Source organism: Tamandua tetradactyla, chromosome 9 (genome assembly GCF_023851605.1).
Source record: "Tamandua tetradactyla isolate mTamTet1 chromosome 9, mTamTet1.pri, whole genome shotgun sequence".
Taxonomy (NCBI): Eukaryota; Metazoa; Chordata; class Mammalia; order Pilosa; family Myrmecophagidae; genus Tamandua; species Tamandua tetradactyla.
The window spans coordinates 21,490,241-21,514,506 of NC_135335.1; the positions used below are offsets into that span (position 1 = coordinate 21,490,241).

General features: G+C 35.1%; 1 long non-coding RNA gene across 1 annotated transcript in view; it reads right to left on the minus strand.

Annotated features, from left to right (window-relative positions):
* Positions 1-24,266, minus strand: part of LOC143645974 (uncharacterized) — a 326,483-nt gene that overhangs the window by 157,931 nt on the left and 144,286 nt on the right. The gene's annotated exons all lie outside the window — the stretch shown is intronic.

Consider the following 24,266-nt stretch of genomic DNA (forward strand, 5'->3'; position numbering starts at 1 on the left):
TTTTTTTTCTGACAGTAAAACAACAGTGTAAAAAGTGTGGAGACAAGGAATTATCTCTGTCCCCTGAAGATACAGTAAATTATTTTTATTCCTTCTATTATCAGCCATTTCTACTGCTGTGATCATTTATTACTGTCTATGCTGCCCTAAAAAAAAGACATGTACAAAACAAACCTGATAACTTTTATTTGTTGGCTCTAAATTTGATTTCCTTTATACAAAACCTGCTTTTCTGATTCTCAGACCATATTTCAGATGCAAAGATATTATCTAGGAAACAAAGGAATGTTAATGAAAAGTGAATTAAAACATACTGAAGAACAGAAGAAGGGGACCAAAAGAACAATATTTAGGATGACTTAAGAACTAAATGATTTGTTAAAAGTGATAGTTGATGAAAAACATCAGGAAAACTGTAATACAATCCAGAGATAATATGTACAGATTTCCTAATTCATATTTTTATTGGATTTGAAGAATATTATATTGTAGAGAAGGAGAAATTACATGCCAGTAAGTCAAATTACTCTAGCTTAAGAAGTTTGTATTACCAGACACCCAGATATCTGAACAATGGAATTTGTGAATAATAATACCATTCATTAACTGCAGATATAGAAAAGCATGGAGATCTAAATTCAAATGAATTAATATGCATTTTAATGAAGTAATATTCATTTTCCCCCTTATTTTACATTTTTATGGCAAAAAATGGGGAATAGATTTTTATAGCACTAGAGATTTTTCTCACTTTCAAACAAATGGAGAAATACCAAAACATCTTCCTATATTCCATACTTTCTTCATTTTACACAAATAATTAAAGGAATCAATTACAAGAGAACATTTTGTGCCATAATTAACACATTACAAAGATAAGGCACATTTTTTACTGTCTACCTTCCCCTGGCAAGAAAGTGCACTAAGAAAAATGTTTAAACTGCTAAATATGATGACTATTAAAGAAGCTTATAAATGTAGCTTAGCATAATGCTGACAGACCTTATCCTACCCATTGATTTTGTTCTATTCACCTCTTTTAGTTTATAAGTTGCAGAATGCAATACAGTAGAAATGAACAGCATATAAAAAGGGAATTTATTAAATTGCAAGTTTACAATTCTAAGGCCATGAAAATGTCCAAATTAAGACATCCAGATAAAGGTACATTGACTCCAAAGAAAGTGTCAATGAAATTCATGGTTTCTGTCTCTCAGCTAAGATGACACATGGTGACAACTGCTAGCTTTCTGTCTTCATTTCCTAAGGCTTCCCCAGGGGTGTTTTCTTTCTGCATCTCCAAAAGTCTCTGACTGTGTAGGCTCTGTCAACACTGAAGATTTTCCCAAGATGGTTCCTTCATAAATGGCTCCTGTAAACAACCCCACCTTGAATGGGTGAAGACACATCTCAATGGAAACCATCTAATCAAAATTACCACCTACAATTGGGTAGATAATATATGCATGGACGCAATAAAAAAGATCCCACCCAGCAGCATTGAATAAGGATTAAGGAATATGGCTTTCTGGAGGACAGTTGTAGGATACATATTCCCATATACATATGGAGAAATTGGAAGGAACACAGGGGTCACCTTACCCAATCATTTCTGGAAATCCACAGGGCAAACTCCATTAGATTTCAAAGACTGAGGGTCATTTCTCCTAGGGACTTAGGAAAGTGGCAGTCCCACCTTTCCCAAGGGCCTATGCAGTAGCCCTGCTCTCATCAAATTAAATCCTAGGGGACATTGGGGAGATCACCTTTTTCTCAGCTCTACCATCTCCAAACATTACGGCCATACTCAGGCATTCTGTCATCTCCAGGGCCACATCCAACCCCTCTAGAACAATGGGATGGCATCCAGGCTTTCCCCAATCTCCAAGGAGTGTGGTCCACCCTCTCCAAGACCTTTATATTGAGATGGAAGCCCCACTCTCTGCCTTTGGTATTAAGTTACCATCTCCAAATGCTTGGGTGGATCCACTCTCTTGGCATGAGGTTTCTTGGTTTCAGACTTTAGCATCTATGGTTCTGCCTCAGAAGTTATTTCTCCTTCAATTTGCCTCTCTTTTCTGACTCTCTTAATCCAGAGTAGCAGTGGCCATGTTTATAGCATTCCACATCACCCTTGTTAGTTTACTATGTAGGACGTAAGACTTCGTGCCCATCGGATAAAAAGACTTTCCACAAATCCTTCCTGAATAACTTCCTCTCCAATCCTGGCTTTTTCTGAAATGAATAACTGGTTCTATGTTTGGTGAAATCCTCATGTGGGACCCTATTTACTAGGTTCTCACTTTCTGGAAATCCAGACGTTTCTGGACTATCAATTTCTGGTTTATTTGTATACAAGAGTTCAGTTATCAATTTATATCTCTTTTCTCTTGCATTATACTACAAGCTGCAAGGAGCAAACAGACTGCATTTTCCACACTGAATTTGGAAATTTCTTCTGCTAACTATCCAATTTCATCACATTCAAATGTGACCTTCCATACCAAAAGAATGCCTTCTCTCCAGTTTGCAATGACAAATTCATCATTTCTGTTGAAAATCTTATTAGAAGTATGTGTAGAGAACATATTTCTACCAACATTATCTTCAAAGTCTTCTCTATTAAGCTCCTCATAACTCTTTCAGAATCTTCCCATTATACATTTAAAAAGCTGTTCCAATGCATTTCTTATTTACAAACCACAGCAGCACCCCACTTCTCCAGTACCAAAATCTGTTTTAGCTTGTAAGCTGCTGGAATACAGTATACCAGAAATGGAACAAACTTAAAAAGGGAATTTATTATGTTGCAACTCCACGGTTTTAAATCATGAAAATGTCCAAATTAAGGCATCCACAGAATAAGGTATTCTTTGGATACCTTAACTCAAAAGAAAAAGTAGATGAACTTCAGGGTTTCTGACTCTCTCAGCCAGGAGGGCACATGGTGATATCTGCTTACTTTTTCTCCTCATTTACTAAGGCTTCTGCAGGGACATTATCCTTCTGCACCTCCAAAGGTCTTTGGCTGTGTGGGCTCTGTTGGCTCTAACAGTTTTTACAAAATTGTTCCTTCTTAAGGAGCTCCAGTAAACAATCCCTCCTTGAATGGGTGGAGACACATCTCTATCGAAACCATGGAATCAAAAGTTGCCACTCACAATTGGACATGTCACATCTCCATTGAAACAATCATACACATCTGTTCTAGCAATATTGAATGAAGTTAAAGAGCATGGCTTTTCTGGGGGTGCATAATAGCTTCAAACAGGCATATGACCCCAGGCCTACAAACCACTAACATAAACACAAATTTGACTGAAGCTAAAGAAATTTTTTTCCTTCACTTCCTTCAAATCAAATGAAATATGATGGAGTTAGAAAATATATGCAATCTCCAACAATGAACTAAGATAAACATCACCAGAAATATAGAAAGAATGCATATTTTGTGAAAAATCAAAACAGGTTAAGGAATCAGAACAACAATTGATATTTGAAAATTAAGAGAAAATAAACAAAATTTGTTTACTAAACATCATCAAAAATATGGAAAGACTACATGTTTTGTGAAAAATAAACAGTTTTAGGAATCAGAACTGTGAACCATGTATATATATATATATATACCTGCTTTCTTTCTCTGTGGATTTAACTTTTATGCATGTTTCATAGAAATTAAATCACAAAATATATGACCTTTTGTATCTTCCCATTTTCACTCAGCATAATAATTTCTAGATCATCTGTCTTGTACCCTACTTCATTCATTTTTATGGCTGAATAACATTTCACTGTATAGTCACAGCATATTTTGTTTATCTATTCATCTGTTGGTGGATATTTGTGTTTTCCCCATCATTTGGCATTGTGAATAGTGTTTTTATGAAGTTTTCTAGACAAGTATTTGTTTGAACACCTGTTTTAAATTTTCAGTTGTTTGGGTATATGCCTAGTAGTGATATTTCCAAGCAATAGGGTGTAATAGTCAAGGTTCTTTAAAGAAATGAATACATAAACTCACACTCAAAAGCACATCTTAGTAGGCTAACAATAGGAATTGGTTCAGGTGATTATGGACAGGCCCCAAGTTGGAAACTCCAATTCAGATGATTCTAAAGTTCTGAAAAAAAACAGGTTGGCTGAAGCAGATGTAGAAATCCTTCTTTCTGACCACTTAAATCTTCATTTCCTGCTTTAAGTCCTCAACTGATTGGAGGAGGAGAGTCCTCTCATTGCTGAAGGCAATCTCCTTTATAGCTTATATATGCAATCTTCAGCAGATTGTATCAACTATATAATGATTTAAACCTATTCTTGAAATACCCCCAATATAACAATCAGCCCACTATTGTCCAAACAAGTGGACACCATTACCTAACAAGTTAAACATGAAAATAAACTTCACAATGCACCCTTTATCCACTTGACATCCTTACACATCTAATTAAATCATACTTAATCTCTAAATAAAGAAAATAATATAATATTGTCATACAACTGACTAAATTAATTCAACTGTCCTGCATTCAACTGGAAATGCTGCAATCCTTTCCAGGGTTACAGAAGAGGATACTGGGTTTTATTCACTCTTATCCTTTGAATCCATAAATTAAATATTATGCTGCATGGCTAATGTATTTATAAGAAATTACTATATGTCATTTTAAATTATTATGTATTATGTTATAACTTATTGTATATAAGTTATATATATACATAACATATTCATAACAAAACAAAGAAGAAATACACGTGATAATACAGTCATTTTTTTATCATAGCTCATATTTATAATGGTTTTCTTCTACTACCCATTCTATTTTACATTTACCTTAAGCAAGAACCTCAGCATGCAATAGTTTTTTATGTTATGAGGTGACTCAAACCTTTGTTCCTGAACCATATAGGCCATTATTAGCCCTGCCTCAATTGAGTTGCCATAGCTTTCCACTGACTTTATTCACAAGAGTTTGCAATACTAAGATACAAACTAAGAGATCTACTGTATTCCAGGCACACTGTATTTTGCATGGTGCAACATCTATTTCCTCTAAAGTCATGATCAATCACACTGGCAAGTACATAACACCCATCCTTGACAGTTGATTCAGAGGCATAAGGAGCACAAAGTTTCTCTCAGTCATTCTTGACTTCCAGTTCAAGTATTCTTTATTGTCTTCCATGTGGGTTAGCATTCCATCTGAAAAATAAGACCTTTAGAACATCAGAGAAGAAGGTCATAGTGAAGAAATTTTTTTGTTGAATCAAAAAGAGTAGAAGTGATTGATGCCACTTCCATTACTATTCTGTGATTACTCAACACAAATTAAGCCCACTGTTGAGGCCTTCTGTCAAGAAAAAAGATCCTGTTTAAAATATTACTTCTCATTAGCAATGTAAATGGTCATCCAAGAGCTCTGATGGAGACACACAAGGAGATTAATCTGCTTTCATGCCTTTTAACACAACACTCATTCTACAATCCATAGATCATAGAGTTGTTTTTACGTCCAAGCTTCTTTAAGAAATATATTTCAGTAGAATATAACTGCCAGTGACTCCTCTGAAGCTTATGGTCAAAGTAAATATAAATTTTCTGGACAGGATTCACCATTCTAGATGCCATGAGCAATAGTTGTGATTCATGGGAGGTAAAAATATAAAATTAGGAATCTGGGCCAAGATGGCAGCTTAGCAATATGCATGTTTTAGTTCATCCTTCAGAACAACTACTAAATAACCAGAAACAGTACACAACAGCTCCTGGGGCCACGTCAGTCACCGGACACACAGCATATCCCAGTCTGGACCAGCTGGACCAGCTGCGAGCCCCCCCAGAACAATGAGTCCCCAAAGCTGCAGTGGCCAGTGCCCCTCCCCCCAGGCTGCTTCCCAGAGGGGAAAGGAAAGGAACTTTAGCAGCAGCAGGGACTGAGCACAATTAAACGCCAATTGTGGAATTAATAAACAAATTCTGACTACTAAAAATAGGTCCCCAGCTTAGGTGACCCTGGTCAAAATGGAGGTTACTCATTTTTGCCCCAGTGCCAAGGGGGCAGGGCTGATGGAAAAAGGGGGGAGGGAGAAGGAAACAGAGGTTTTTGTTGCTGTGTTTTTACAAATGTTTGACTGCCTTTGGATATAGTGGCAGAGCTTCTCAGGCTGCAACTGCCCCAGGCATAGGCAGAAACAAGTTCGTTTGGGGCTTGTCTGGAGACTGTGCCTTTCCCAGGGGAGGAGTGAAGCCCAACACAGGTGGAATCCCTCCCTCAAGGAATTCAGACACCAGGGCTTGGTAATTTGAAGCCATTAAAAACAACCTACCAACTCTTTTCTGTCTCTACCACGTCCCCCACAGGGAGAGTCTGCCAAAGTTAATGGTACCGCATCATCTTATGCTGGTGGGACCTGCAGGCAGACAAGCTCCACATACTGAGCAGGAAAAGAAAAACAGAGCCCAGAGACTTCACAGGAAAGCCTTTCAACCTGCTGGGTCTCACCCTCAGAGAAAAATGATGCAGGTGACTCTTTCCTCCTGAAAGGAGGCCAGTTTGGTTTGGGAAAATCTGGCTGGGGTCTATAATACCTAAGTAGAGCCTCCTAAGGGTTGGGGGGAAAAGTCACTGTATAAGCAGGGTAAGAAACAAGGAAACAAGAACTGAAAAATTCTCCTTTGTTATACAAAACCTAAGGTAGAGGTCCAAAAAAGCTGAACTGAATGTCAAAGAACAGATAGACAACAAATTCATCTGGCAAGAAAATTCTAGGTAAAAGAAGTGAACAATCTCCAGAATAAACTAATTAAGGTAATTAAATGCCTAGGGACCAACAAAAAATAACAAATCACACCAGGAAAATTGAAGATATGGCCTACTCAAAGGAACAAACCAACAATTCAAATGACATACAGGAGCTGAATTAATTAATTCAGATTATACGAACAGACATGGAAAACCTCATCAAAAACCAAATCACTGAATTGAGAGAGGATATAAAGAAGGCAAGGAATGAATAAAAAGAAGAAATCAAAAGTCTGAAAAAACAAGTCACAGAAATCATGGGAATGAATGGCACAGTAGAAGAGATGAAAAAAACAATGGAAACCTACAATGATAGATTTTGAGAGGTAGAAGATAGGATTAGTGAACTGGAGGATGGAGCATCTGAAATCCGACAAGAAAAAGAACAAATAGGGGAAAAAATGAGAAAGTATGAGCAGGGACTCAGAGAATTGAATGCCAATATGAAGTGCATGAATATGCATGTTGTGGGTGCCACAGAAGGAGAAGAGAAGGGAAAAGGAGAAGAAAAACTAATGGAGGAAATTATCACTGAAAATTTCACAACTCTTATGAAAGTCTTAAAATTACAGATCCAAGAAGTGCAGCGTACCCCAAGAGAATAGATCCAAATAGACGTACTCCAAGATGTTTACTAATTAGAATGTCAAAAGTCAAAGAAAAAGAGAGAATCTTGAAAGCAGCAAAAGGAAAGCAATCCATCACATACAAGGGAAGCCCAATAAGAGTATGCATAGATTTCTCAGAAGAAACCATGGAGGTGAGAAGACAGTGGGATGACATATTTAAATTATTAAAAGAGAAAAACTGCCAACAAAGAATTCTATATCCAGCAAAATTGTCCTTCAAAAATAAGGGAGAAATTAAAACATTTTCAGACAAAAAAATCACTGAGAGAATTTGTGATTCAAATTGCAGACCAGCTTTGCAAGAAATACTAAAAGGAACACTAGAGACAAATATGAAAAGACAGAAGAAAGAGGTGTGGAGAAGAGTGAGGAAAGGAAGACTATGAGTAAAGGTAAAAAGAAGGAAAATCAGATATGACATAAAATCCAAAAGTCAAAATGGTAGAAGAAAGTACTACCCATATAGTAATAACACTAAATGTTAATGGATTAAACTCCCCAATCAAAAGACATAGACTGGCAGAATGGATTAAAAAACAGAACCCATCTATATGCTGTCTCTGCTCAAAAGACATGAGGGCAAGAACATAAACGGACACTTGCACACCAATGTTTATAGCAGCATTATCTACAATTACCAAGAGATGGAAACAGCCAAAATGTCCATCAACAGATGGGTGGCTAAACAAACTGTGGCATATATATAAACGATGGAATACAGCTCTAAGGCAGAATAGAGTTATGAAGTATGTAACTACATGGATGGACCTTAAGGACATTATGCTGAGTGAGATTAGCCAAAAACAAAAGGACAAATACTGTATGGTCTCACTGATATAAACTGACATTAATGAATAAACTTGGAATATTTCATTGGTTACAGAGACCATCAGGATACAGAATAGGGTAAGATATTGGGTAATTGGAGCTGAAAGGATACATATTGTGCAATGAGACTGAATATAAAAACTCAGAAATGGACAGCACAATATTACCTAGCTGTAATACAATTATGTTAAAATACTGAATGAAGCTGAATGTGAGAATGATAGAGGGAGGAGGGCTGGGGGCATAAATGAAATCAGAAAGAAAGATAGATGATAAAGATTGAGATGGTATAATTTAGGAATGCCTAGAGTATATAATAATAGTGACTAAATGTACAAAATTTAAAAATGTTTTTGCATGAGGAAGAACAAAGGAATGTCATTACTGCAAGGTGCTGAAAATAGATGGTAATTAATATTTTAAAATTTCAACTTATGTGTAAGACTAAATCAAAAAATGTTTATTTGCTACAAAGTTTATATTTTGACTAGTGCATTTCCTAATATAACTTATGTAGATAGCTCGGTTGAACAACATAAGTGCATGGAACCTTGGGTAGGACATGGGATTTTGTTGGTTTGTCCAGAGTGATGCCCTGATGAATCCCAGAATGATTTGATCAGAGTGGAAAAGTATTTGCGAAGTCCCCTTTGGTGAATAGTGAGAATGGGGGAAAATTCAACCTCCCCAAGTTGAATTCTTGATATTCTCACAAGCAGTGTGGACAACCAAAGCTATAGGCTGAGACCCAATCTTGGGGTTTGTTCATATGAAACTTAACCCCATGAAGAATAGGTCAAGCCTACTTAAAATTAGGCCTAAGAGTCATCCCCAAGAGAACCTCTGTTGTTGCTCAGATGTGGCCTCTCTCAAGCCAACACAACAACAAAACTCACCACCCTCCCCCTTTCTAGGTGGGACATGACTCCCAGGGGTGTGGACCTTCTTGGCAACGTGGGACAGAAATCCTGGAATGAGCTGAGACTCAGCATCAAGGGATTGAAAAAACCTTCTCAACTAAAAGGGAGAACAGTGAAATGTGACAAAGTGTCAATAGCTGAGAGATTCCAAACAGAGTCGAGAGGTTATCCTGGAGGTTATTCTTATGCATTAAGTAGATATCACCTTGTTATTCAAGATGTAATGGAGAGGCTGGAGGGAACTGCCTGAAAATGTAGAGCTGTGTTCCTGTAGCCATGTTTCTTGATGATGATTGTATAATGATATAGCTTTTACAATGTAACTGTGTGATTGTGAAAACCTTGTGTCTGATGCTCCTTTGATCTACCTTGTGAACAGATGAGTAGAACATATGGAATAAAAATAAAAAATAGGGGGAACAAATGTTAAAATAAATTTAGTTTGAAATGCTAGTGATCAATGAAAGCGAGGGGTAAGGGGTATGGTATGTATAATTTTTTTCTGTGTTAGTTTTATTTTCTGTTGTCTCTATTTTTTCTGAATTGATTCAAATTTTCTAAGAAATGATCATGATGATGAATATGCAACTATGTAATGATAGTGTGAATTACTGATTATATATGTAGAATGGAATGACCATATGTTAAGAATATTTGTGTTTCTTTCTCGTAATTTTTTTTAAAAATTTTAAAAACTAATAAAATTTTTTTAAAAGTATATAAAATTAACAGGAGTTTGGAAGAAATTGATTTAAGTGGAGGAAGTTTCTTCAGGTGTGATGGAAATAACAAAAGAACTAGAATTAGAAGTAGAGCCTGAAGCTGTGACTGAATTACTGCAATCTCATGACCAAAACTTAACGAATAAGTAGTTGTTTCTTTTGTATAAGCAAAGAGAAAATAGTTTCTTGAGATGAAATCTACAAATGGTGAAGATGCTGATCATTGAAATGACATTGAGGGATTCAGAATATTACATAAACTTAGTTGATAATACAGTGGTAGGTTTTACAAGAAATTACTCCAATTTTAAATGTTCTACTGTGAATAAAATGATATCAAATAGCATTTCATACTACAGAAATATTGTGCTAAAGATAGAAGGAATAGTAATCTAGAATTACCACCACTTGGCCAATGTCAAAAAGATGATTTTTCAGTTCTGTGCTGTCTAGAACTTTCAAGAGAGGGGCAGAAAATCTAGGAATCTGCTCATATTTGGCATCCCCTTTACCAGCCTGACTGAAGATCTTGGGGCACAGGGCAATTCTTGAAATTAGAGGCCACCTCCATCTCTTTTTCTTGGACGATATTGTCTCTGTTCTCTGTTTAGCCTGGTTCTCCTATCCAGATCCTTCCTCCTCCCAAAGCATACAAAGTATAATGTTATCTTCATCTCCTTTTGAAAACTTAATCCTAAAAGTTGTTCTTTCCCAGAGCTTGCTATTTTAGGATTTTATTCCATAAGAGTAGATATACTGGATTGAGCAAAGGAGTTTAATATTCTGACACTAGTTATAAAACTTTGGTACCTTCAATGTTTTGCTAAGAACTATTGTAGTATTTATTTAGTTTTTTGCAATTTTCATTCTCAGTTACAAGCCTCCTTTTAAGATATCTGGATTCTTTCACCCTGTCCTTTCCTTTGGTATGGAAAAGAATATACCATAATCTGTTAGTTAACATCTTGATGTGCATATTTTAATACCTTCATTTAGGGGTAATAATGAGGGCAAAGGAGTGACTAATTTTTCAATCTGTAAACATGGTGGTATGAGTTTGAAATTATATTTGTGCATTACATTATTAATCAAATTGATAATACATTATATTATTAATCTGAAAAACATGATCTCAAATCTAATCCATTTTTGTGGTTGTGCACCCATTTTAAGTAGGATCTTCTGATGTGGCTATCTCATTAATGGGTACGAACATCTCATTCAGAATGGGTCTTAATCCTCTTCTTACTGAGCTCTTATAAATAAGTGAAATTCAGACAATGAGAAAAAGTCATAGAACTAAAATACTAAGATCAATTAAACCCAGAAGAGAAGTGGGAAATTAGTAGACAGTTTTATGTGCTCTGCCATGTGACAGAGGAGCCAAGGATCACTTGCAGCTTGTATTAGGAATAAAGCATGACCTTGAAGATGTTGGATTTGGACATTTTCCTCCTTCAAACTGAAAGCTAATTAATTCCCAGAGTTTAAACTAACCCATTTCACAGTATCTGCTTGCAGCAGCCTATGAAAGTAAAACAGATTTAATCAGCTGACTAATGGTTTAAGTCTGAAAGCAAGATAACTTCACAGCTACAATCAGCCAGTGTTTGCTAACTGTTCTAGTTTGATAGCTGCCAGGATGCAACACACCAGAGATGGATTGGCTTTTAATAAAAGGAGATTTATATTGTTAGTTCTTCAGAGGAAAGGCAGCTAACTTTCCACTGAGGTTCTTTCTTATGTGGGAAGGCACAAGATGGTCTCTGCTGGTCTTCTCTCCAGGCCTCTGGGTTCCAACCACTTTCCCCAGGGTGACTTCTTTCTGCATCTCCAAAGGCCTGGGCTGAGCAGTGAGTGCTGAGATGAGGTATGCAGAGCTGCTTCGGCTGTGCTATGTTGCACTCTCTCATTTAAGCACCAGCCAATTAAATCAAATGTCATTTATTGCAGCAGGCATGCCTCCTAGCTGACTGCAAATGTAATTAGCAACAGATGAGGTTCACGTGCCATTGGCTCATGTCCATAGCAACAGAACTAGACATGTTCACCTGGGCAGGTTGACAACTGAATCCAACTACCACATGTCCACCCCTTGTCAACTTGGCAACTACACGCATCACCTTAAACAATATTAAGGTGCAAAATTTCTCTTCAGACTGTGGACCTGCGATTCTCAAAACAAGTTGTTTGATGCCAATATGCAAAGGAGTGACAGTCACAAGATCCATAGGGAGAAATTGGAAGGAAAACTTGGGGGCAATCACCATTGGACTTCAAAGTCTGAAAGTCATTTATCCTATAGCTTTAGAAAGTGGCAGTCCTACCCTTTCCAAGGGCCTATGCAGTGGCCTGCCTCTTTCCAAATCAACCTTGGGGAACACCGAGAAGACCACCTTTTTCTCGGCTTCACTCTCTCCAGGCATCAGGGCCAACCTTGGGCTCTCTGCCATTTCCAGGGCACCACGCTCAACCCCTCCATGTGGTGGCAGCCAGGTTCTCCCAGTCTCCCAAGGAGCATGCTGTACCTTCTCCAAGTCCCAAGACTACACGACTCTTCCACTGCAGTAAAGTGGGAAACTCATCCTTGCCCTTCAGGGTAAACTCACCCTCTTTGTGTGTATGGGTGGGTCCACTATCCTGGCCAAGGTTTCTTGGCTTCAGACCCAAGTTTCCATGGTTCTCACTCTGCAAACTCCAATATCTCCCTTTTGTGTCCGCCTTTGTCCAGGTTGGCCATGGTTCCATTTACACCAAAGTCTCTTGATGCACTCCAGGAATTCTCTATCATTCTCTTCACAGTTTCTCCAAAATCTTCCCCTTATCCATCCAAAACATCATTCCAACATATCTGGATTTGCAAACTGCAGCAGCACCCCACTCTCGGTACCAAATCTGTTCTAGTTTGCTAGCTGCTGGAATGTAACACACCAGAGATGGATCAGCTTTTAATAAAAGGGGATTTATTTTGTTAGTTCTTCAGAGGAAAGAGCTAACTTTCCACTGAGGTTCTTTCTCACATGGGAAGTCAGGAGATGGTCTCTGCTGGTCTTCTCTCCAGGTCTCTGGGTTCCAACAACTTTCCCTGGGGTGATTTCTTTCTGCATCTCCAAAGGCCTGAGCTGAGCTGCCAGTGCTGAGATGAGGTATGCTGAGCTGCTCAGGCTGTGCTACATTGCGCTCTCTCATTTAAGCACCAGCCAATTAAGTCAAACATCATTCTTTGCAGCAGGCACACCTCCTAGTCAACTGCAGATGTAATTAGCAACAGATGAGGTTCACGTACCACTGGCTCATGTCCGCAGCAATAGATCTAGGCACCTTCACCTGGCCAAGTTGACAACTGAATCCAACTACCACATTAACTAAACACATGTTTGCCATAACCTAGCAAAATTGACATGTGAAATCAATCCTCTCTGATTCATTATGTAATTCCACGGAAATTCATTCGTTCTCTGATGGGAAATGTATTATTTCATTCATCACTAAAGTTTGTTTATGTAAGTTTTGTTTAAAGACATACACTTATTCAATCTTCTTTTCATTTTGTTTTTCTGATCCTAAAATAGTAGTCAAACGAAGTTGGAGACAAAGATTTATCTCTGTCTTCTTAAGATACAATAAAGTATTCTTTTGTTCCTTCTGTTATCAGTGATTTCTACAGTGGTGATCATTCCTTTTTAACTATGCCATCCTCCAACATATGTGAGACAGATGATTTTGATCAATTGGCTGTGGGTTTGATTTCCTTCCTGATGAGAAACATTGTGCCCTACATGCTGATTCTCATGGCCATGTTTCATATGCATGGATATCTGTTAGGAAAAATGAATTGATAATGAAGGGGAGTCAATAAACAGGGTGTGTGGATCTAGATTGTATAAATAAGAAAAAAAAAGAAATTTAAGATATTTCATTGGAATGACCAAAAGATTTATTAGAGGTGATAGTCAAGGGAGAACATGATACATAAAGTGTATTGAAAGACATAAGAGAAAATGGAAAATTTTGACATATTTTCATATGCATATTTTCAATGAATTGGAAATATTGCACAGGAAAAATTACTCTAGGATAAGTTTTTATTGCTCAACATTCAAATATCTTTAGGAAAGACACTGTGTGGAAATGGTGCCTTTCATGAATAGAGGAGTATAAATGGATGATGAGGTAAATTCTATTGAATGAATATACATTTAGCTGTAGTAACATACACTTTTCCTATTAATTTTCATTTAATCAACAAAAATTTTGGGAGAAATGTTTGTATCATTTCAAATTCTTTCATATTTCAAACAAACAAACAAACCAAACATCTTTCTATGGTTAATACTTTCCTCATCCCAGTCACATCATTAAAGGGACTAAGTACAAGAGAAAATTCTCAACCAAATTCAATAACTTATAAAAGAAAAAACTTAGGCAAAGTCTATACACAGTCTGATTTCCTGCTTTGACTTAGTAAAGACAGTATGCTAACCCTAACATAAAAACTGGCAAATAACGTGACTCCGATCACAAACATGTAAGTAAAATTTAGCATAATGCTGACAGTGCTCTATTTTTGATCCAATCTCCATATATGCATTGAGCCTGTATTATAAAAAAGTTTGAATTTTTATACCTAAATTGGAATTTTACCTTCATTTTCTGATAAATTAAATCTTATGTGACAGAAGTACAAAAATATACATTATCTCCAATAATGAACTAAAAAGAAACATCATCAGAAATACAGAATGATTATATATTTTGTCAAGAACTGAAACAGTTTGAGAAATTAAGGTATTCAATTTCAGAAAAGCTGCTCTAGTATAACAGAAGGGAGTAAAAAATACTGTATTTGGAATATACCACCACTCATAAATAAAATTAGAAATTTAGTTTTAATTTGGATTGCAACTATAATAACATTCTATATGTGTCTTGAGTATAGTAATAAAATATGGCATAGTACAGTATAATGTAGCATAATATAATGTAATATCACAAAAATAATAGGACATCCAAAATAAAACCCATGTTAATAGATCTAGGGATTTGAGACTTATTACAGCAATAAAAAGGAAACCAAGCTCAAGAACATTGATTTCAGATTTCAAAAATGTACATATAAATGCATATGTATATTCAAACAAATATATAGTATGAACTAAATAGGCAATGACTAATGTCAAATAACATATTGGGTATATTTTTTTCACTCATTTTTTTCCACCCTTTGTCTTTTGTAAAAAGTACTTCTATGACTATGTTCTTGTAAGTATTTTGTTGACGTGTCCTAAGTATTTGCTCAGTTGTTTTGTGTATGTACTTAGTAGAAGATTTGTGGGTTACACGGTAATTCTATGTTTAACTTTCAAGGGGCAATTGAATTGTTTCCCACAGTGACTGCACCATTTTGGAAAAATGTACAAGAGTTCCAGTTTCCCCACATCCTCTCGAACACTTGCTCTATTCACTCTTGTTTGTGCTTAGTCTACAGATGAAACCCTGGACAGATAGCCAGGAGTCCAAACTTAAAAAAAACATTACCAAAACATGCTCTTACCAGGATTCCTTCCTCTCTCATTGCAAAATTATTTTCTGAGTTTGTTTTACAGGGAGGCAAACTCAGCTGCTGACAGAGTATGCACAGATGTAGATTACTCTACATTCTTGTTTGCAGATTCTCACACTACAGCTTCCATTGGTTTATGTAAACTTCCTGATAAACAAGTTATTTTAGGGTTTGCAAGCTCAAGATAAGTGATTTACCTGGTTATCTATCGGAGTGGATTCTATATAGTTAAAATATGTAATGATATCACAGATTAAAGATAACTGATAACACTCACCAGTTAATTGGGGCTTTTTCATGTCTTAATTTTCTGCTTCTTGAGCTTGTATTCACAGAGATACTATCTTGCATGGACACTGCACACTCAACAAATTGCCTCCTTACACATTAGTTTGAATAGGCATTTTCTGTATTTTAAAAATATATGTACTTATCTAATCATGCTTATTACTAAAATTAGAATTGAAAATTGTAAGGAATTAAATCAAAATGCAAACCATGCTCTCTTGATCCCAGATTCACATTCTTCACTTATTTGTCCCCCTTTTTTAATGTACTGGATTTTACTTTATGAGAAACATAAATTGAATATAATAAAAAAATATAAACTTGCATTTTCCAATCAACTCAATTCTGTTTATCATGCTCTCTTCAACTTCTGCCCCAAGGATATTTAATATTATAAATAAATAAATTTCATTTTCTGCAGTTATGTTTTATATTATTCAGTTCAGGTTTAACAGTTTCGTCATGTATCTTATTTTCCCATGCTTTCTTTTATTATCATCACAGTCTTTGCATCAAGATACATAGAAATGACAACAGATTTCTTTTTAAAGCTTAGCATTAAATATTAAGTATATTTTCTCACTTCAATTTTGCATTACTCTACCAAGAAAAATATTAAAATTCAGGTTATTTGAAGCTTAGACATACTTCCATGATCAGCCAGGCTACATAAAAGTTGGTAGCTTTGTTCTTGCTGCTGTGGCTGCATATTCAGAGTCTAGAGATATGGGACCACATTATACTTGTGAGCTACAAAAATGGATGACCTGTTATAAGCCAGGTTACAAAGTAAGGATGGGAATAAAGGAAGGACATTTTCTTTCAGTAGCAGGATCTCTGAAGAGTACCAGTACATCATTTTTTCCCAAAGCGGTTTGAGGAGGTGGTGTGTAGGTTTGAAATACTATGTACCCCAGAAAAACCATGTTCTTTAATCCTAATACAATCCTTTGGGAGCAGGCTTATTGTGGAATGGGGTCTTTTCATTAGGTTGACTCCATGGAGATGTGATCTGCCCAGTTGTGAGCATGACCTTTTGACTAGAATATGTCCATGGTGCTGTGGCAGTAATGAATTTCCTCTATATATTTCATGGCTTCTTTATTATCTTGAAGAGATTTTCTCAAAGACTCCAAATTTCCATATAAAACAGGAAGCCATTCTGGCTTTAGGCTATTGGAGCTTGATGGGTCACAAACAGGATTGTAACATTTACCATTGTATTTGAAGCATCCAAATGGTTCATTCCTTAATTTCACATCTTGGGTTGAGACAAGCTAGAATTTTTAAGGAGATTTACATTTAAGTTAGGGGTTACATTTTAATAATAATAGAATAGAATTACTTCTACTATAAATGTCTACTCTTAAAACAGAGAAGCCTGGACCCAACCTCTAGGTGAAAAACAAGATCCTCTTATGTCTGCCTTGAGATCTGCTTCCTTACAGTAGATGTGAAACACTGAGTACAGCCAAAACAAGCTTGTAGAAGAACACAGTTGAAGAAATTGCAATGATGATTTCAAGACTTACTATAAAACTACAATAATAAAAATAGATCAATGAGACAGAATTAGTGTCTAAATATGCCCACAGATTTATTCTCAACTGATTATCAGTTAAGAAGCCAAAGCAATTGAATAATATCCAGATTATAAATAAATAATCCCTAAAAATAAATAATAAAAAGATAACCCATTAAAAATAGACAAAATATTTGAATAGACACTTCACAGGAAAAAAAAAATGAATGGCCGATAAACATAGAAAAAACCTGGCATCCTATGTCATCAGTGAAATGCCATTACAGTATCAATGAAATATCACTTTTTACCCACTAAATTAGCTAAAGTTTAAAATAATGATATGGCCAAACACCAACTACTATTTGCAACTTCTGGAATCATCAGGCATTGTGGTTGGAGTAGGAAATGATACAACCACTTCAAAAACAATTTGGCAGTTTTTAGTAAAGTTACCATATGTCTCAGAAATCTCCTCCTCGATTCTTACTTTAGCAGAATGAAAACATATGTGCATGAAAATACTTGTGTTAATGTTTATGTTAGTGTAATTCATAATAATCTGAATTTGAGATATTCTTACTGCCTTTAAACAGAAAAAATATATTTAAAACTATGTTATATTCATAAAATCAATGCTACTTAGCAACTAAAGTGAATCAACTACTGATGCATCCAATAGCAAGGACAAATTTCAATAGCACTGAGTGAAGAAAAAGTAACCAGGCATAAATATACTAATATACAATGTACTAAGATAGTTACAATTAGTCTCTGGTGATAGAAATGATATTATTTGTGGCCTGGGATATCATATGGGGGGTTAACTGCAAAGAGAAATCAGGGAAATTTCTGGGGTGATAGAAATTCTCTCTCTCTCTCTCTTTTTTTTCATGGGTGGGCACTGAAAGTGAGACGGGTGTCCTGCATGGGAACTTTGCTTGTTGAGCCACCGTGGCCCACCTAGAAATGCTCTCTTGATTTAGAAACAGGTGCTTTCATTTGCCAAGTCTCCTCCATAAACACTTAAAATCTGTGCAATTTAGATGTAAATTATGCCATAATTTTTATTATTATTGCTTATACCTTTTCTTTTTTTCTCAGAAGCTTGTCCCAAATTTCCATGCAATACATACAAACCAAATTTTAAAGGTTATATCATACTAAATGTATACTTCTATATTTTACTAAATTTATACTCTATATTTTACTAAATAAATTTCTGAGATATAGATTCAATTCAATTCCAGAATTTTGTCATACACAATAATGGTCTTATGAAGATTTTTTGTTTATACATTTTAATGACTTGATTACTTTCACATAATTGAATTCAGAAGTGTATTATCTGCCCAGGAAAATATATATCCTTCTAACTGTTTTTTGGACTTTAGAGAGAGGGTTAGAAAATTATGCTCCTCTGTTCGTGGCACATCATCATCATCAGTAGGCCTGACAAAGTGCACCTCTTTTTAACTTTATTTATTTCTTTTATTCCATCATCCATCTCTTCTGCCACACCTGGATATGGTTAATGTGAGTCTGCTTGTTTTCTTGTTCTTTTTAAAATGTTTGTTTCTGTTTCATGTGCATATATTTTTATTCTTACATAAATGGCTTTGTGCCATATATTTCAACTTCCATCTTTAAATTTAAGGTCAATAGGGGATATCTTATGGCAAACCAAAAGGAAGTATTACTACAAAGTGTACTTAAGCTCCACAAAAGAGAACTCTCTCATGGATAATTCCTTTCTATATAATCCTATTAATCATCATATGCATAATTTATACATTATATATGTATATATATATATATATATATATGTAAAGCTTCAGTGTTTTAAAAAAGTGTCCCTATCTAGAAATCTGAAGATTTGTTCTACCCTAACAAAAGAGTTTCACTTTTAAATTCTGTTTAACTTTTTCCCAGTAGTTACCTTCTGACTTTTTCTCACCACAAATACAAGATTAAAAAAAAGAGTAAAATAATAAGTTTATTGAATGAGTGTTGTTCTTTGGAAGATTATTCCTTCTTTTAACCTCTACTTCACCATAATCCTTTAAAAACTGGCAATGGTAGTTGTATTCCTTGAAGCAAAAGGGGAAAAACACAACTACAGAAAGTGGCATAATGATTATATTATTTATACTTGGATCACTATGTAACTAAGTAAATATAGTTTGCCCTAGTTTGACTGCTAGATATTTGGGTCTTAGCTCTTCAACATGACATTTTTGAAGAAATTAATCTCTGAATACAAACGATTTTCTTTGTGAGCTACACTCAATCATTGTGCCTCTTAAATGCCATGGAGTTTGGGTCACTTCAATAATCTAGGCCTGGAGAGAGGTCCCAAAGGGTGCCCGATTGAACTCCTATGGGAGTTCCTGTTAAAGGACTAACAAGTCACTTGTGGTACCTTCTCCATGGAGGTAAAAGGCAACTGTGGATTCTAGAGTCACTGTGCTTCAGATATAGTCTCAAAGGTTTAGAAAGCTCCATCAACTCTCACTGCCTCGGTCAAGTACAGACACCCATTAAGAAGTAGAAGTGGATACTCTATTATAGGTAGGTAGAAACTATTTATCTTCTCTTTTCATAATGGATATTTAAAAAGTCTAAAACCAGCAGCCTAAATGATCCAGTTAATTTCTTTTTAGTTTAATCAAGTAATACAATTCTTCAACTCAGTTTTTTTCCCCAAGATTTATAGCTATTTTGGAAATAGAGGCTGTCAAATATGATCCAGTTATGTATGTCTCCAAAATAGAACTGCCATCATTATGTCTTATGCATTTAGATCAATTATATCACTAATAAAGCAATGGATTTTTGCACATTGAAATTGTATATATCATGGTAATTTTAGAATTTTAAGAAAAATAAAATTGCATATTCTATAAGATAGCCTGAGGGGTAAAATTAGATATGCAATTACTCAAACTGAAAAGGATGCCAATACTTTGAGAATATTCCCATGAATCATAAATTCTCTCAAGAAAATTATCCATTACATATGAGAGTATACACTCAGATACATATAGAAGCATAGAGTGCAATCAGTGCAATAATGGAACATGTTTAGGTACATGACTATCTCTTAGTAAAATAATTCCCACACAATTTAGTTGGTGAGATATCAAAAAGAAGTATCTCCATTTAAGGAGAGACACTTCATTGGCAGGAGCAGGACATTAAAAAGCATCATAACCCTAGGGAGAAAATAAAACACAAGAAGAAAATATTTATTTCTTGGGTTGGCCTTTAAACATTTGATGTAAAATAGAATATTCAGAAATAATTTAATATGTTGGTTATCTTCCCTTGTCATTGTATAATAAATAAAATTCTAAATACATGGAAAATACTCACAAAATTCATTTTTAAAGATATCATAATTGCTATCTATCCATAAAGAACTGATATTAATTTAAAGGCAACTACCCAGTATTTCTACTCTCCCATTTACCTCCCTCTCATGGATTTTTCTACACAGGAGGGAAATTGCCTAGAGAAGGATCAAGATTGCCACCCTTTAATACTGCAAATTTAAGTTTGTTAGCCCCTTTCTGACCCTGATTTTTAGTTTATGACCACTTGGGGTCACTATTACAAATTGGTGGGCAAATTTCTTTCATGTAAGATGCCACCTCTCACACAAAATCAAGTAGTCCCAGGAGAATCGTATAAGCAAAGACATGGAAGACCAACAATGGAAATTTCTGTCCAGTGTGTGCCTGGTAGGATAGCATGACAAAAAAAGTGATATGGATCTGAATTAGGCATCTACTGAAAGTGAGACTAAAATATAACTCAATTATCTTAAAAAATAGCTCAGAGTGTATATTTTACGTACTCAGCTTTAGTTACAGCCATTTGCCTACAAACAACCTGAGAGAACTAAGACATAGAGACCAGAAAAAACCTTACAATAACTAATGAAATTGTTAATGAAGGATTAACAACAGAAAGTAGATGGGGGTATGCATGGATGGAAAAAAGTAAAGCCTTGAAAAGACAATTCATAGAAATTGGAAAATAACCCAATGTAGAGTTTTGTAGAAATTAGATAAATATTATGGCTGTGATTTAAAATGCTGCTTTTAAATGTTTTATTATTGCATTCTCAAATGAAAGTAGCAAGCCAGCAACATATTCAGGAGATTTCAGGAGAAAGAGTGAGAACAGTATAATTTGGAAACATTCATATCAGCTGATAGTTGAAAACTTTGCCAAGCGAGAAAACAGTGATAATATGAAGGCTGAAGGGAGAATATTAGAACTTGCAAGTACAAGAAAGGCAAAATAAGAAAGATGCCTAAGAAGGGACACAGAAATAAGTACTGATGCTTTGGGACAGAAGGGCATGCTAATATTTTAAAACTACCGGATTGCTCCTCAGTGGAAAGAGCTGCAGATTTAAGGGGCATATTATGTATTTTGTGTTACAAATTACAATCAAAACAACACAACAGCAAGTACAAAAAAACTTGACATAGTTGAAATAAATGTATCATCTAGCTTGACATTTCTCAACTCTCTGAATCATAATCATATCACGGTGTTCCAGAACTAAATATTAGCTTGTCTAAATGATTACTTAACTGTCTCTTAAGCACCTAAGGCTTAGCGTGTTCAAATTTTCATATTGATTTGCCCCAACTGGACTGTTAAAACAAGTACCATGCAGTAGGTTGTCTTAAAAACATAGGAATTTATTGACTTCCAGTTTTGAGGCTAGAAGAAATCCAAAGTTGAGACCTCAGTAAGACATTGCTTTCTCCCCAAAGACTGGTGTCCTGGGGCTGGCAGCTGGTGAGCCTTGTTCTCTGGATTTTTTGGCACATGGGAATAAACAGGCGATGTCTTATCCTTCTTTCTCCAGTTCTGATGACTTCTGATTTCTTCTCCTCCAAGTAGCTTTCTCTGTCTCTGTAATCTGGATTAAAGCCCAATCTGATTAAATTAAATCGAAGTAACATCTTGAAGATAGCTTATTTACAGTAAGATCCCCACACTCAACAAAATGGTGACTAAGACTAAAAACATGTACAAACTTGGGTACACAATTCAGTCAGCCACAGTACTTTAGCAATTTACTTTAATATCCAAACATTGTTTTGACCATTTCCCTAATTTTAAAAAGCAAACATAAGTGTGCAATTCCCCTCCATCTACCATTCTTTCATGTATGTCTTACATAATTCATTACATAACTTTTGTTTAGGAAGTCATCTTGTTTCTGCTGCCAAATGTTGGCCAAATATTCCTTCTCTCTACCTCCAATTCCTTCACTTTGATCCAAACTAACGTTATCTCTCACTAGGAATCCTGCCTTGACTCATTTCTTTACTCTCACTCATGCCCTACCTTTACCCTTTTATAATTTTAAAATTCATCACTTTCAAAATAGCTAGTGAAATCTTTTTTAAATTTAAATGCACCTCATTTAAAACTTCTCAATGTCTTATAACTCACTTAGAAAAAAATACAAATATTTATCGTGGTCCACATTACCTGTTTCTACTAATTTTCAAGTTCCCACATGACCCAGCCAGTTACACATGCCTCCATTATTTCTCCACTTAAATTCAACAAAACTTCAGTTTGCTAAAGAAAGAAATGCACCCTCCCTGGAATCCCAGAATGTTCTTCGTCACATTTATTATATAGCAAGTCCTTCTCATGCTTTAGGTTTTATTCCAACTGTTACCCTCCTAGAAAAGCTGTCAATATATTATGTAAAATCATTTTCCCCAGGATGTAATGATGTATATTCTTTTTTAATTCACTTATTGAACTTATCACAATATGAAAGTGTCTTGTTTATATGTTTCTTTACCAGATTTTTGTTTATCTCTTATCTCTGGAATGAAACATCCATGAGGTGAGAGAAAGTGATTTGTCTGAAGCTTGGACATTGACTGGCACAGAATGGGAATTCAATGAATACTTGGTAAATATATAAAGAGAATGATTCAAAGAAATCAAGAGAGTGAATGATATTTGGTGGAAGAAACAAATAGTAATCATATACTCTATAGCTTCAGGAATTATTTTGGTCTTATTTCTGTGATTCTTTTTATATTTTTTGCTTTTCCTATTGCAGAATCGTTTTCTATTTTTCTTTCCTTTCTGTTCTTTCTAGAAGAAGAGAAAATGGAAACAACTCTGACTTTTTACAGTTCAGGCATTTATGGTGATATATTCTTGACTCTCTGGAACTTATCTTCAAGTCTATAAATAAGAGACAAAGACAGGATTTCTTTGGAACCACCGGAGCCATCAGTTTTTCAGGTAAGGGACTATAAATGATTTAGTTACATTCAGTTAACCATTTTTAAAATAAAAAATATAATAAAGTATTTGGGCATTTTATTATAACATCCTCACTCTGGAAAATGCATATATAAATTGTCATAGAAACACTGTAAAATAAGGGTGTTTATTATTATTAAAATTTCAAAATATTGTTTTCAAGTAAAATATTGAAAATTAAGGCTAGATATATTTTATAAATTTAAAAATTAACAATATGAAATTCTATAATAAAAAGTGTTTAAAAATAAAACAGTAGAAAAATATAGGGAATTGCAAGAAGAGAAAAAAATCATGACAGAGGAAAAGGAAGTAGAATACAATAAATCACAGTGAGAAAGAAGTACAGAAATGATAAGATTTCAGAGATATCATTTTTTAAGCTGAAAAATAAGTAATCTGAAAAATAAGTTTGCAGATATATCTTCCTGTATTCTTGTCTGTATAAATAAATGGAAAATAAGGGAAAAGGTAACACATGAATGGCAGAATTGCTTATTTAAATTGTAGCTAGATGAATAAAGAGAATGAAGCAAGTTATGGGTAGAATCATCTATTAATGAGATATAGTAAGAAATCTCAGGTTAAGAATCATATGGATCCATATTTGATTTCTCTAGTATTTGTCACTCAGTGCCAGAGACTTAAGATATTAACCATGGCTTCATTG